The sequence below is a fragment of the Pseudopipra pipra genome, chromosome W (genome assembly GCF_036250125.1).
Source record: "Pseudopipra pipra isolate bDixPip1 chromosome W, bDixPip1.hap1, whole genome shotgun sequence".
In the NCBI taxonomy this organism is placed as follows: Eukaryota; Metazoa; Chordata; class Aves; order Passeriformes; family Pipridae; genus Pseudopipra; species Pseudopipra pipra.
In genome coordinates, this window is record NC_087580.1 from 45,534,492 (window position 1) to 45,549,603 (window position 15,112).

Consider the following 15,112-nt stretch of genomic DNA (forward strand, 5'->3'; position numbering starts at 1 on the left):
ATACATCAGGCAGGACCCTGAAGCCCCAAATCTCACAAGGGGGACCCTGAAACCCCAAATCCCACAAAATAGCACTGGGGGGGTGGGGACACCCAAAACCTGGGTGGGGACCCCAGAATCCCCCTGGAATGGGTGTTTGAGGTAACCCCCACCCCTGGGGCCCCTCCTGGGGGGCTGGGGAGGGTCCCTGCCCCCCCAACCTGTGCCCCCGCCCCCCCAAATCCCACAGTCAGCTGGAGCAGAATCACCTGTACATGGCCTACGCTGGCATCATGGCCAAGGTGGGACCCCCAAAAATGGGGTCGAGGGGTTTGAGGCGGGGCTTGGGGGTTGGGGAGTCCCCAGGAATTCAGGCGGGGTGATATTGGGACTGGGGGGGTAGGGTCCCCAGAATTTAGAGGGGGGACCTGGAGATTGGGGAGGGGGTTCCCAGGGGTTTTGGGGGTCCCTGGAGGTGGGGGATCCCCAGAGATATTTGGTGGAGGATCCAGAGACTGGAGGGTTCCCCAGAAGTTGGGAGGGGCCCATGGATTGGGGGAGTCCCCAGGGATTGGGGGGGGGGTCCCCAAGGGTGGGGCCCTCCAAGATGAGGGGACTGAGTGTGAGGGGCAGGAACTTCGGGGATCCCCAGGGATTGGGGGGTTTCCCTGGTTATTTTGGGCATCCCCAGGGATTTTGGGGCCCCCAGAAAAGGCTGGTTGGGGGGAGGCTAATTTGAGGAGCCCTCCCTTAAATTCCCCCCCCCCCAGAGCTGCCACATGGGGGAAGGGGAGGAGGAAGAGGAGAAGGAAGAGGCCGAGGACTCGTTCGAGGTGGGGAGGACTCCAAAACCCCCCATGAACCCCCTGACCCTTGTGACCCCCCTTACCCCCCCTGACTGACCCGTGCCTCCCAGGAGATGGAGAAGAAGAACCTGCTGAACCTCCCCCTGCGACCCCCCAGTCCCCAACCCCTGACACCCTCTGACCCCTCCGACCCCTCCTGACCCCTCTGACCCCCCCGTGCCCCCCCAGGAGAAGGAGATGGAGAAGCAGAACCTGCTGAACCTCCCCCTGTGACCCCTCTGTGACCCCTCAACCCCCAATCCCTGACACTCCCTGACCCCCCGACCCCTCCTGACCTCTGTGACTCCCCCGTGCCCCCCGAGGAGAAGGAGATGGAGAAGTAAAAGCTGCTGAACCTCCCCCTGTGACCCCCTGTGACCCCCGACTCCCAACCCGTGACCCCCCCCAGACCCCTGTGACCCCCGACCCCTGTGACTCCCCCTGTGCCCCCCAGGAGAAGGAGATGGAGAAGCAGAAGCTGCTGTCCCAGCAGGCCCGGCTGCACACGCGGGGGGCGGCTGAGATGGTGCTGCAGATGATCAGTGCCTGCAAGGGTGAGACCCCCAGGGAGAGATCCCTGAGAAACCTCCGGGAGAGACCGCCCTGTGTGAGAGAGACCCCAGGGAGAGATCCCTGAGAAACCCCCGGGAGAGACCGCCCTGTGTGAGAGAGACCCCTGGGAGAGATCCCTGTGTGAGAGAGACGCCCAGGAGAGACCCCTGAAAGACCCCTGTGTGAGACCCCCCGTGTGAGAGAGACCCCCGGGAGACCTCCGGGAGAGACCCCTGTGTGAGACCCCTGGGAGACCCCCGAGAGATCGCTGGGAGACCCCTGAGAGTTCCCCTGGCACAAGGCCCCTCGTGTGACACATGCGTGTTGTCCCCAGGTGAGCAGGGGGGCCGTGGGGTTGCTGTGACACACACATCACACACATGACACACATGTGTCCCCAGGTGAGCGGGGGGCCATGGAGGGCTGTAACACACACATGACACATGTCACACACGACACACGTGTGTCCCCCTCAGGTGAGCGGGGGAGCCATGAGGGGGCTGTGACACACACACAGGGATGTTCCAGGGTAACTCAATCCGGGCTGTGGGCAGGTCCCTGCAGGGCCAGCAGCTTCCTCTGCACATTTGAGGTGATAAAGCTGCTCTAACCCTGCACTCCAACTACTCCACAGCAATTTATGACCTCTGAGGACAGTTCCCCACTGTTTCCACCCCAGCAGAGACCTGAACACATCCTGTGGGCACTGTGTGACCACCCCGGCATTAACACCCTGCAGGAATGAAGACACTGACTGTAAATACACTTGTCTACCTGTAAACCTCCACTTTCTTTGCTACTATACAGCAATAACATTTTCTATTCATATTGCAGATACAGACTTAATAAATAGAATTGCACATATTGTGCTTTAGACATTAAAATGCATTCCAAAGTCAGCCAATGATAAACAATGAAAGTCTTGAACCCTCTCCCCCAAACCAGCCCTACTTTCTGGTTTCACAACCAGCCCACTTCCTCACTCTCTTCACAAAGGGAGAAACTCTCTCTTTCCACCTCTGAAACAAAAATTCCCTTCCCAAAAGTGATCAGAAAGAGTCTACTTAGGCACTACTCCAAATGGAAGTTGTCTAATAACCATAACTTCTGACTCAGGAAGGGGAGGAGTTGAAGAAAGTCACAACACATGTTTGGATTCCTTCCTCTTCGACGTCTTCTCTTCCCTATCTGACGCTCTGAGACGTGCAGGGGGGTCAGCATCTCTTCAAAGATGGCTCCTTTCACATCAGAGCCCCTCGAATTGGCTTCCTCGAGGTCACAACCTGATAGCTCACAATTCTGAAGGGGAAAAGAAAAAGAAGTGTCAATGGAATGCACCCAGAACTCTGTTCAAAGCTTTACTTGAAGTACATTTATCTGAACTCCACTGTAATCTGAAGCTGGAGAGCTCAGCCGAAAGCCAGCAATCCCCCAAGTTACCAGCTGACTATAGGAGAGAAAGGAATAGGATGGAAAATGAATCCTAACTCACTTCCAAATCAGTTCCTGCCAGTGTTGCTCCCCTGAGGTTACAGTTCTTTAGTTTGGCGTTTCTCAGCGTTGCAACTCGGAGGTTAACTCCTGTCATCTGACTGCACTCCATGGCCACTCCTTTCAGGTTGGCACCTGTAACACACACAGAAAGGAGTTCTGTGAGGAAAAACAGTCAGAAACACAGCAGCTCCACACTGGTGCTGCCTCAGAGCTGTGTGAATTGGAGGAGGACAAGGGGATTTCAGGCTGAGATGGTCACAGACTCAGTGCAGCCCTTGTGGGCCCTTCTCAGGGTTGGACAAACCACAGCTGGACCTTTTCTGGGCCATAGAAATGTACAAACACAGGCTTCAGTTGGCACAGATTCACAAGGCAAAAGCTTCTTACCTTCCGGATTAGCTTTAAGGTCTGATGGGTCCTCAAAGTTGCAGCCTTTCAGGGACACTCCCTCTGCGTTGGAGCACAGCATCTTCATCCCTGGCAGGTTGGCACACTGGTACAGACAGGAGTCAGTGAGAGCTGAAAGAACAACACCAAAGACAATCAAGAAGACAGTTTTAATTTCTGCTTTGGGAGTCAATCCCATTAAATCATTACTGTGAGGAAGTGTAAAAGCTTTGGGAACTAGAACAACTGTAGATCCTCCCTTTGGATTCCCATTAACTCAATGCAGGTGCAGAGTGACTCCACTTGTTCCCACACTCTCCCACCCCTTCCACATCATCTCCCAGTCCCCCCATGCTCAATTTGGGGCTCCCACCCTCCCCTTTCCCCACTCTTCTGACCTCTCCCACCCATTTCCCATCATCTCCCAAACCTCAGATCCCTCCCACTCCACTTCTGGGGAGTCCCACTCCCCTCCCACTCAATCTGGGGTCCCACCACCCCTTTATCCCCTCTGACCCCCCTTTTCCCACCGACCTCCCCTTTCCCACCCCCTGCTCACCCGAGAGCTCCTCACCCGCAGCCGGGGGGGCTCCCAGCACCACCAGTGCCCAGAGAAGTCCCCCCAGAAAAGGGGGTGGGTGGGGTCCTTAGTGGACTCTGAATGGGTTTAGGGGGTGCTTGGGGGGCTGTGGGGATCCCAGTATGATCCCAGTATGATCCCAATATGATTGCAGTTCCCCCTGAACAGTCCCAGTTGCTCCCAGTTGCCTCCAGCATAGACCCTGTCAATCCAAGTACGATCCCAGTCTTCCCCCACCATGGTCTCAGTCAATCCCAGTTGCTCCCAGTTGCCTCCAGCATAGACCCTGTCAATCCAAGTACGATCCCAGTCTTCCCCCACCATGGTCTCAGTCAATCCCAGTTGCCCCATTGCAGATCCTGTCACTTCCAGTTGCCTCCTTTATGTTCCAAGTTGCTCCCAGTATGATCCCAGGATGACCCCAGCACGGGCTCACCTGTTCCCAGTATGATCTCACTTCCCCAGCATGGTTCCAGTTGCTCCCCTTCACCCCTACTATGACTCCAGTAGCTTCCAGTATGATCCCTGTCACTCCCAGTCTCTCACCAGTATACCCCAGTTGACCTCAGCCTGCTCCCAGTATGCTCCCAGTCACTCCCAGAATGGTCCCAGTCAGTCCCAGTATGATCCCAGTCACTCCTGGTCTCTCCTAGTATATCCCAGTTGCCCCCAGTGTGGTCCCACTCACTCCCGATTGCTCCTAGTAGCTTCCAGCATGATTCCAGTTGCTCACAGCCACTCCCAGTCACCCCCAATGGGGTCCTAGTCACTCCCAGTATGATCCCAGTCACCTCCAGCATGATCCCACTTGCTCCCAGTATATCCCAGTTCACAGAATCACAGAATTAATTAGGTTGGAAAAGACCTCTGAGATCAACAAGTCCAACCTATGACGCAACACCACCATGTCAACTAGACTATGGCACCAAGTGCCACATCCAGTTGTTTCTTAAACACCTCCAAGGACAGTGACTCGACCACCTCCCTGGGCAGTCCATTCCCACGTCTAATCATGCTTTCAGTGAAGAAAGTCTTCCTCATGTCCACCCTAAATCTCCCCTGGCGCAGCTTAAGACTGTGTCCTGTTGTCCTGTCACTACTTACCTGGGAGAAGAGGCTGACCCCCGCTGGCTACAACCTCCTTTAAGGTGGTTGTAGAGAGTGACAAGGTCTCCCCTGAGCCTCCTTTTCTGCAGCTTAAACCCCCCCGGCTCCCTCAGCCGCTCCTCATAGGACATGCACTGCAGATCCTTCATCACCTCTGTTGCCCTTCTCTGGACCTGCTCCAGCACCTCAATGTCCTTCCGAAACTGAGGGGTCCAGAACTGGATGCAGAACTTGACGTGTGGCCTCACCAGTGCTGAGTACAGGGGGACAGTCATTGTTGTGAGAATGCTTTTGTTCCACGTTTTCATGGCGTTTGTAACAGATCAGATCAACTGACCTTACGGGGATGGTTCTACCCCTCGCACAGGCGGTGCAAGCCCAGCAGTTGGTTACACGGGACATGTTGAGGGAGAAAAGCGTCTCCGTGTGCGGAACAGCCCCCGGCACCCACTGCCAGGCAGCGCAGGGAGTGGGGGCTCAGGGATCGCCGCCTGGAGAGCGCCTCCTGCTCCCCGCAGCCCTTCCTGCCGGGCCGGAGCCGGCCGGGGGGTGCCGGGTCGGCGGGGAGCGCTGCCGCCGCTGCCAGGGCCGGGAGCGCCGCCTGAACCGCTCCTTTGGCGAAGCGAAGCCAGAGGCGCCCCCGCCCCGCCTCACCAACCGCAGCGGGACGGTGAGTGCCCGCCCCGGGGTACCCGCCAGGGGCCGGCGCCGCCTGGGCCCTGCGCGGCCCGGCTGCTGCCTCGGGAGGGGCGGGAGAGGCGAGGGGGCCACGGGACGGCCCCTGTGCACGGGCTGTGTCCATATGTGTGGGGACACGGCTGGGCGTGGGCACCGCGGGTGTGTCCCTTGGCCATGGACGTGTGTCACAGAACCGCGGGATGGGGCGATTTGAAAGGGACCTTGAAGATCATCCAGTTCCAACCCCCCAACACCTGCAGTTGAAGGCTCGGAGCCTCGTTCCTCCTGGCCTTGAACGCTGTCCTTCAGTGTGCACAGATACACGGCTGTGTTTTGGTGCAGCGTTTGTACATGTGTATATATGCACACATGTATTTCAGTGTGAAGCTGTGCAAGAGCCTCCCTGTGCACTGCCATGGACCTTTGTATGTGTGTACGCCTGTGCCTGTGTTTGTTTCCTGTGTGTAGAAGCTCATCCCATAAGCGGTTGCACACAATGTCATGTAAGGCATGGCTCTGCTGACATCCTCCTGGATAGTTTCAGTATTGCCATCTGAGGACTTCTCTGATTTCACGAGCTAACTCCTGCCATGCCAAGTTGTGGCAAGGCAGGGGCAGGAGCAAAAAAAACAGTTTATCTGTCCAATACAGAAGCTGGGAGGGTGGGAGGACAATTCCCTCTTGTGATAAATTCTGCTGATGAAGAGCGTTCTGTCTCTTTTGGGCTGTAGGGTTGCTGCCAAAGGTGTGTGCAGATGGACAGATAAACAAGGTCAAGATGACCAAGTAAGAAATGATGAGGAAACACACGGCAGAACACTTTACAACTGTTGTAATCTTGGCCTGCCTGAAAAGAAGATGAAGAAAAAGTTTTAAGATTTGTCTTGTAACTTCATAGTCTTTTTTGACTTTAAAGTTTTAGAAGAAAACTGTAGGATGTTTTTGCAGCTCCTTCTGTTGTAAACTAATTTTAAAAGGTGAAAAAAGAACACAGAGGTCTTGAATATTTCTCTCAGTATTTAACAAAGTCCAGTGAAAGGTCAGTAATGGTTGGGATATAAATGGATGTTAATTAGGCATTGTCACTGGAACCTGACAACAAAAATTTCTGTGGAAAATCACAATTTTCCTCCCAGAAGATTTATTTTGCTACCCAGTGAAGAGACTCTCTAAGTAAAATACCTAATTAATATTTGTCAGTGCAACCTACACAAGCCTACACATGGGTCTCTTGTGTATGCCACTGGGTGCTATGGGGAGAGAAGTGGTCATAGTGTTTTTCCCAGTCCCTTATTTTACTGGCAGAGAATCTGTATTGCTTTTTAGCACTATTAAGGCCACACATAACTCCAAGTATGTTTGGTTAGAACAATGAATAAACTATCTGATTGAAAATCAGGATTAGTGTTCCCATTGTTGCCAGTAAACACTTTGATGGATATCTTGAACTCCAAAATACATCTGAGATACTGTTGTTGATACTTAAATTTGTCATTTTGGCAATATCAGCTGAAGACCAGGAAACTTTGTTTTCCTCACAACAACCAACTCCCATATTAGTCTATTAGATTTTTCATGCTGATTTTGCCAGTTCCAAGTTAATGTCTGTTTTCTAATATTGCAGCAAATCAAAAGACAATTTAGATATGCCAGCAGGTTGTCTTCTACCAAGAGCTTGTTCAATCCCATTGGATTTTTGGGATTCATAGAAGTGTAATTTAAACAGCTGTTTTGATTGGCAACACCAGGAAATTTTAGGATTTTTAAAAAAAAACACCTGCCGAATGCAGTTTTGATCCTCTTCTAGTTGTTTGTAATTGCAATGTCTGATAATTTGACTGCAAGACAGCAGGTTAACTGAAAAGCAGAGTTTCAGGTTTATTTTAGGTATGTGATGACTTTGGCAACCAGTGATGAGTTCTGCCAACATGGTCCAAGCTGCCCTCAGAATGCTCCCCAGTCACTCCCAGTATGACCCCAACCACCTTCACTGTGGGCCCAGTTGCTCCCAATATGATCCCAGTTGTGCCCAGCATGGTCCCAGTTGCTCCCAGTTCCTCCCGGTGTGATCCCAGTTGCTCCCAGTTGTCCCCAACAGGGTCCCAGTAGCTCCCAGTATGATCCTGGTCTGATCCCAGTATGGTCCCAGTACGATTGCAGTTGCCCCCTGCATGGTCCCAGTTTCTCCCAGTTGCCTCCAGCATAGATCCAGTCAATCCAAGTATGATCCCAGTCTTCCCCCACCATGGTCTCAGTCAATCCCAGTTGCACCATTGCAGATCCAGTCACTCCCAGTTGCTCCCAGTTGCCCCCAGCATGGTGCAAGTCGCTCCCAGTGTGGTCCCAGTCACCCCCAGTATGGTTGCAGACACTCCCAGTATATCCCAGTTGCCCTCAGCATGCTCGTAGTCATACCCAGTTACTTCCACTTGCCCCAGGATGGTTCCAGTTTCCATCAGTATGATCCCAGTCACTCCCAGTTTATGCCAGTTGTCTCAAACATGCACCTTGTCACTCATAGTTACTCCCAGTTGCTTCCAGCATGATCCCAGTTGCTCCAAGGATGTTCCCAGTTCGCTTCCAGCATGGCCCCACTGGCTCCCAGTTCCCCCCTGCATAGTTCCAGTCACTCCCACTTTGATCCTGCTCCCTTACAGTCACTCCCACTATGATTCCAGTATGGTGCTGGTCACTCCCACTATGATTCCAGTATGGTGCTGGTCACTCCCACTATGATCCCAGTCACTCCCAGTAGGATCCCAATTGCCCCCAAGGTGGTCCCAGTTGCTCCCAGCCCCTCCCCCAGGATGGTTCCTTTCACTCTCAGGGACTCCCAGTCTGAGACCAGTATGGCCCCAGTCACTCCCAGTCACTCCCAGGAGGATGCCATTTGGCCCCTGCATGGTCCCAGTTGTTCCCAGTATGATCCCAGTATGAGTCCAGTCACCCCCAGTATGATCCCAGTCACTCCCAGGAGGATGCCATTTGCCCCCTGCATGGTCCCAGTTGTTCCCAGTATGATCCCAGTATGAGTCCAGTCACCCCCAGTATGATCCCAGTAACTTCCAGACACTTCCAGTACAAAGCCAGTTTGATCCCACTCATCCCCAGTATGACTGCAGTCCCTCTCACACACTCCCAGTATTATTGCAGCCACTCCCAGTAAGACCCCAGCAGGACCCCAGTAGGGGCCCAGGTGCTCCCAGTATGATCCCAGTTGCCCCCAGCGTGGTTCCAGTTGCTCCCCTTCACCCCTACTATAGTTCCTGTCACTCCCAGAATGATCCCAGTCACTCCCAGCCACTCCCAGTATATCCCAGTTGCCTCTAGCATGCTCCCAGTCAGTCCCAGTATGATCCCAGTTTCTCCAAGTAGGATCCAAGTTACCCCCTGCATGGTCCCAGTTGCTCCCAGTCACCCCACTGTAGTTCCAGTCCCTCCCAGTATGATTCCAGTATGATCCCAGCGACACCCTATATGGTGGCAGTCACACCCAGGATGAACCCAGACATTCCCTGTCACTCCCAGGATAAAGCCATTTGCCCCCAGCAGGGTCCCAGTTGCTCCCAGTCACCCCACTAGAGTTCCAGTCCCTCCCAGTAGGATCCCTGTCACTCCCAGTATATCCCAGTCGACCTCAGAATGCTACCAGTCACTCTCAGTATGCTCCCAGTCAGTCTCAATATGATCCCAGTCACTCTTGGTCTCTCCCACTATATCCGAGTTGTCCCCAGTGTGGTCCCACTCACTCCCAGTTGCTCCCAGTAGCTTCCAGCGTGATCCCAGTTGCTCACAGCCACGCCCAGTCACCCCCAGTGTGGTCCTAGTCGCTCCCAGTATGATCCCAGTCACCTCCAGCGTGATCCCACTTGTTCCCGGTATATCCCAGTTGCACCAACATGGTCCCAACTGTCCTCAGAATGCTTCTCAGGTCACTCCCAGTATGACCCCAGCCACCTTCACTGTGGGCCCAGTTGCTCCCAATATGATCCCAGTTGTGCCCAGCATGGTCCCAGTTGTTTCCAGTTCCTCCCAGTGGGATCCTAGTAGCTCCCAGTTGCCCCTAGCATAGAACCAGTTCCTCCGAATATGATCCTAATCTGATCCAGTATGATCCCAGTACAATCACAGTTGCCACTAGTATAATACCAGTGACTTCCAGACACTTCCAGTATGAAGCCAGTTTGATCCCACTCATCCCCAGTATGGCTGCAGTCCCTCTCACACACTCCAAGGATTATTGCAGTCACTCCCAGTATGATCCCAGTATGACCCCAGTAGGGGCCCAGCTGCTCCCAGTATGATCCCTGTTGCCCCAGTTCTGGTCCCGCTGGATCCAGTCCGGGTCTCGGTGTATTCCGGTGTCCCCCCTGTCCCCCCACCCCAGTGTCACTCTCTTTTCTCTCCCCACAGAGCTCCTGAGCCGGTGGCGGTCGCAGCCCCTCCCCAGGGCCTCAGGCCCAGCCTAGACCCCCCCCATCCCCACGAGGATTTTGGGGGGGTCATGTGTCCCCCCCTCCCCTGCTATAACTCTGCCTCTGCCCGGCTGCTCCCAGTGATCCCAGTAAAGCTTCCCAGTTCTCCCCAGTCCCAGTTATTGGTGGGCAGTGGCAGGAGGGGCTTGGAAGGACCCCGAGGGGTAGAGTCGAGTTTGGGGGGGGCAGAACTGGCCCTGGGATGGATCGGGAATGGGGACCCCCCTGTGTCCCCCTGTGTCAACCCACTCTAGGAGGGTTTTGGGAGGGCACCTACCCCTTGAAAAAGCACCCAACACCCACAAAATGTGCTGGGAATCCCCCAAAACATCCCCACAGCCTCTCAAGAACCCCCAAAAACACTCAAAGCCCACTCAGGACCCAAACCAACCCCTTTTCTGGGGGGACTCCTCTGGGCACTGGCAGTGCTGGGAGCCCCCCCGGCTGCGGGCGAGGAGCTCTCGGGTGAGCAGGGGGTAGGAAGGGGGAGGTTGGTGGGAAAAGGGAGGTCAGAGGGGATAAAGGGGTGGTGGGAACCCAAACAGTGGGACCACTCAAAAGTGGAAGGGGGAAGGGCTCTGAGGTTTGGGGGATAATGGGAAAGCAGTGGGAGAGGTCAGAAGAGTGGGAAAAAGGGGACAGTGGGACCCCCAAACTGAGCATGAGGGGGCTGAGGAGTGGGGAATGATTTGGAAGGAGTGGAAGAGGGGGGAAAAAAGTGGGGGTTGGGACCCCAAAAGTGATCCTGGTTTGGCTGGGGATTGGGGGGATCCTGGAAAAGTGGGAGGAACAGGGAGAAGGGTGAAAAAGGGGGGGTGGTCTGGTGAGTCTGACAGTCCCATGGGGGTCTTTGGGCACCAGGTTTTGGGAAAGGGGGGTGGCCCCCCTGAGCTCCCAACTTATTGTGGGGTGCTGGGGGCAGCTGGATCCAATCTCAGCCTTGGATTATGACAACAGTTTCAATTTACAGGAATTACAGAGGTGTGACTGAAACACTTTTGTCCCCCAGGTTTTAATGATGGCAAATCAGATGTATTGATAGAAATTAATTATTTAGGGTTCCAAATGATCAGACAAAAGATCTTCATCAGAATTATTTACTGCACAATACAAACACTAAAACTACCAGGAGTACAGGATAAGATAGGACAGTGCTCTACACTAAGGCAACTGTTGAAGCATTTCTACTAAAGCTGGAACAAAACTAGTAATTCTAAATTAGAGATGGATGGAACTCCCCCAGACCAACGCTGGTGGGGAGATCTCTCCTTTCAGCCTCCAAGACTGACATTGGGGGGCCCCCAGCCAAGGCAGGAATCTCCACACACCCCCCAGGAATGGTTCCCTTGGAAGAAGCTGCCCCTGTGAAAGGGGACTGGCCCTTTGTGGTCACAAGGGATGGACTGACAGTCACTGGACTCCAGGGGTTGACTCACCATCGGGGGTTCATTCAGGGTGGAAGCATCGACTGAAGCTCTTCCCACAGTCCGGGCAATCATAGGGCTTCCCTTACCGGTGGGTCTGTTGGTGTGAGGTCAAGTTAGAGCTCTGGGTGAAGTTCTTCCCACACTCCCCACACTTGTAGGGCCTCTCCCTGCTGTGGATGCGCCGATGGGTGATGAGGGTGGGGTTCCGGCTGAAGCCCTTCCCACAGTCAGTACAGCACAAAGGCCTCTCATCCGTGTGTGTCTCCTCATGCCTGAGGAGATGTGAGCTGGTGCAAAACCTCTTCCCACATTCGATGCACTTGTAGGGCTGTTCCCCCGTGTGGATGCGCTGGTGCTGGATCAGGTTGGAGTCACACCTGTAGGGCCATTCCCCAGTGTGGATGCGATGGTGTTGTGGTGTTGGATCAGGCTGGAGCTGTCACTGTTGCTCTTCCCACATTCTCCACATGGGTAGGGTCGTTCGCCAGTATGGATGTGCTGGTGTCGGATCAGGTGGGTGCTCTGGCTGAAGCTCTTCCCATATTCCAAGCACCTGAAGAGCTTCTCCCTCCTGGGAGGCTGCTCAGGGACCAGCAGGTTGGGGCTCCCCCTCAAGCTCTGGCCGCCTTCCCGACACAGGCTGGCTCTTTCCTCCTCAGAGCACCCTGGGCCGGCTTTAGAGCCCCTCCTGCGGGGGGATCTCTGGGCCTTTTCCTCCCCGCTGCCTTCCTGTGCCGTGGAGCCCTTGAAAACAACCTCTCCCACCAGGTTCTACTGGGGGGATTTGTCCTCCAGGCTCTCCGTCCTCAGCTCGGGGCCTGGGGCAGGAAGCAAGGACAAGGAGGGGATTTGCCTCTGGCCCAGAGGGAAGGCCAAGGACATCCCCCCAACTCCGGCCCCGGCAGGACGGCGGTGACAGCGGGGTAGTCCTGCAGCCAGGGGCCATGCTCAGCTGCCAGAGGCAGCCAAAGACTGGCTCAAAGGGCCACTGACTTCCTCCTCACCTGCCTGGGGGGCCTGCGGCATCTTCCTCTTCCTCGCAGCCTCCTCCTCCATCTGCCTAAGCTTTGGGAAGGAGAAATCCTGATGGGGGGGAAAACAAGGGCTGAGTGCGTTGGCTTGGGGGTTCCTCCTGCCCAAGTCCATCTCTAGAACTCACCGAACATCCTGTGGCCATAAAAACCTCCAAAAGACCAAGATTCAGCTAAGAAAAACCTAAACCACCGAGATTCAGGCAAAAAACCATGTAGCAATATCAAGAAGACTCCTGTCTCCCAAACTGCAAAAATGTGAGATTCAGCAAAAAAATACTACAAAACATCAAGGTTAGCTTAAAAAATCTCTCCCAGAAGTTCCCCCTGTCTGGTTTCTCCTCTCTGGGGTTCAGAGGGTCTCCCCTGTCTGGGATGCTGGGGGTCCCATTTAGGAATGCTGGAAGTGTTGGGGGTCCCAAGGGTACCTTCTCCTCTGACTCTCGCCTTCGGGGTGCCGCGTTCCAGGATATTCCCCCTCTCCAGATTCTCCACTCTGTTGTCCTGGGGATCCCAGGGGTACCCACTGCCCAGGCTTCCCTTTCTCCACTTGCCTTGTTTCAGGCTCCTGGGTCACTTCTCTCGCCCGTTTCCCATCGTGCCCGCTCCGCTCACCCTACAGCGGCAGGAAGGGTAGGGAGAGAGGCGTAGCAGCAGCAGCAACAGCAACAGCAGGAAAACAAGTGCCTTCTCCCCCATCCCGCGGGTGCCTGGGAAGGGGGAACTCGTCCCAATTACCCTGGGGGAAGCGCAAGGGGTCGGGACATACTCAGGCTGTGAGCACAGATTTCCCTGCAAAGTCTGCACTGAGTCAAGCTCTGGAGAGGAGATTGTGCCCCATGGATGGGATTGCAGAGGGGCCCTCAGGTCCCCAGCAGGAATCAGCAACCAGGAATAGACACAAAAGGCCCCCACGAAGATTTCTGGGGGAGTGTCCTGTAGGGAGGGGACAGTGTCACCCCACCAGGGCAGGGCTGGCAAGTGGGAGGCTGCTCCAGGGGTCTGCAAGAGGCCTCCTGCTCTGCTTGGCCCCAGCAGGGGTTGGTACAAACACCTTTGGCTGCCCCCGGCCCTGGGCAGCTCTGCTGCCACAGGCTGTGCCCTCACCATGTCCCTGCAATGTCCCTGGCTGTCCCTCACCCGCAGCCCTGCCCATGGCCCTGTCCCTTGGCTCTCTCTCTGCCAGCTGAGTGTGGGGCACACAGGCTGGGGGTCCCTCCCGCGCCCCCCGGGCAGCCAGCGTTGGCTGGGGGGAGGTGAGGGCTGGGCCTGCTTAGGACAGCCTTGGCCTCGTGCCTAGTGCCTCTTTCCATCCCCAGACAAGACCTTCACGGCCCCCCCACTGCTCCCCTGCTGCTGCCTCTGCTCCTGGCCCTGCCTTTGCTGCTCCCTTGGCTGTGCCAGCAGTTGCAGGGGGGCGGGGCAGCAGCTTCAGCTCCACGGCAGTTCCTGGGGGGAGCTCAGCCTGGGGGGAGCTCAGCCTGGGGGGAGCTCAGCCTGGGGGGGACGGGCAGGGACCTGATGGGGATGGACAGGGGCCCAGCAGGGACAGTCAGGGCCTGCAGGGGAAGGCACAGGGACAACCTGGCCCCCCACACTGCCACTGCTGTCTCTGCTCCTCCTTGCAGGCTCCATGGCCAGGCAGAGTTTGTGTTCCTGGGTGCCCACCATCTCAGCACTTGGAGCCGCTCAAATCAGCGCCCGCATCTCTGCAGCAAAACCCCAGCTCACCTGGCACACAGTGGATGGAGACAGCACCTTCTCGGGGCTGGGCACTCACAGCTGTGTCTCTTCCCAACCATGGGGCTGTCATTCCTCAGCAGTACCTCTGCCTTGCACTTATTCTCAGGCTCACCTCAGGGACACCTCTGGACTCACCTCCGGGCCACTTCTCAGGCTCACCTCAGGGCCTGGGCTCAAGGACATGAACCTGCAGGGAGGGGACATGATGTGCAAGCTGAGGGCTGCCTGCTTGGACTGGCCTCTGGGCTTCTTTCTCCTTCTAGAACCATCCCAGAACTTGGTCTGCTTTCCTAACACCACACATTTACAGACTAACCTTGGAGATATATATGGACACACATCTCTATCACCCTGGGGATAGAGCCTCAAGCATGTGCTGCCATAGGAATGGGAATAAGAAAATCACAGAATCAGATGGGCTGGAAAAGACCTCCGAGATCATCAAGTCCAACCCTGGATCCAACCCCGCTGTGCTTCCCAGACCATGGCACTGATGCCACATCCACTCTCACCTTCAACACCTCCAGGGACGCTGACTCCACCCCCTCCCTGCCCAGCCCATTCCAAGGCCTGATTACTCTCTCAGCAAAAAATTGCTTCCTAATATCCAACCGAAACCTCCCCTGGCACAGCTCAAGACCCAGCCCTCTTGTCCTACTGCTGCTTCCTGGCAGAAGAGCCCATCCCCCACCTGGCTACAACCTCCTGGCAGGGAGTTGCAGAGAGTCAGGAGGTCTCCCTTGTGCCTCCTCTTCTCCAGCCTCAACAATCCCAGCTCCCTCAGCCTCTCCTCACACCACTTGTGCTCCACTCC

The 15,112-nt window shown here is 55.4% G+C and overlaps 1 long non-coding RNA gene across 1 annotated transcript; it reads left to right on the plus strand.

Annotated features, from left to right (window-relative positions):
- Positions 1-222: 222 nt before the first annotated feature.
- On the plus strand, positions 223-1,379 carry LOC135405189 (uncharacterized). Its single transcript, XR_010425786.1, has 3 exons — positions 223-281; positions 750-812; positions 1,279-1,379. It is a non-coding gene; the product is annotated as an uncharacterized LOC135405189 (long non-coding RNA).
- The last annotated feature ends 13,733 nt before the right edge of the window (positions 1,380-15,112 follow it).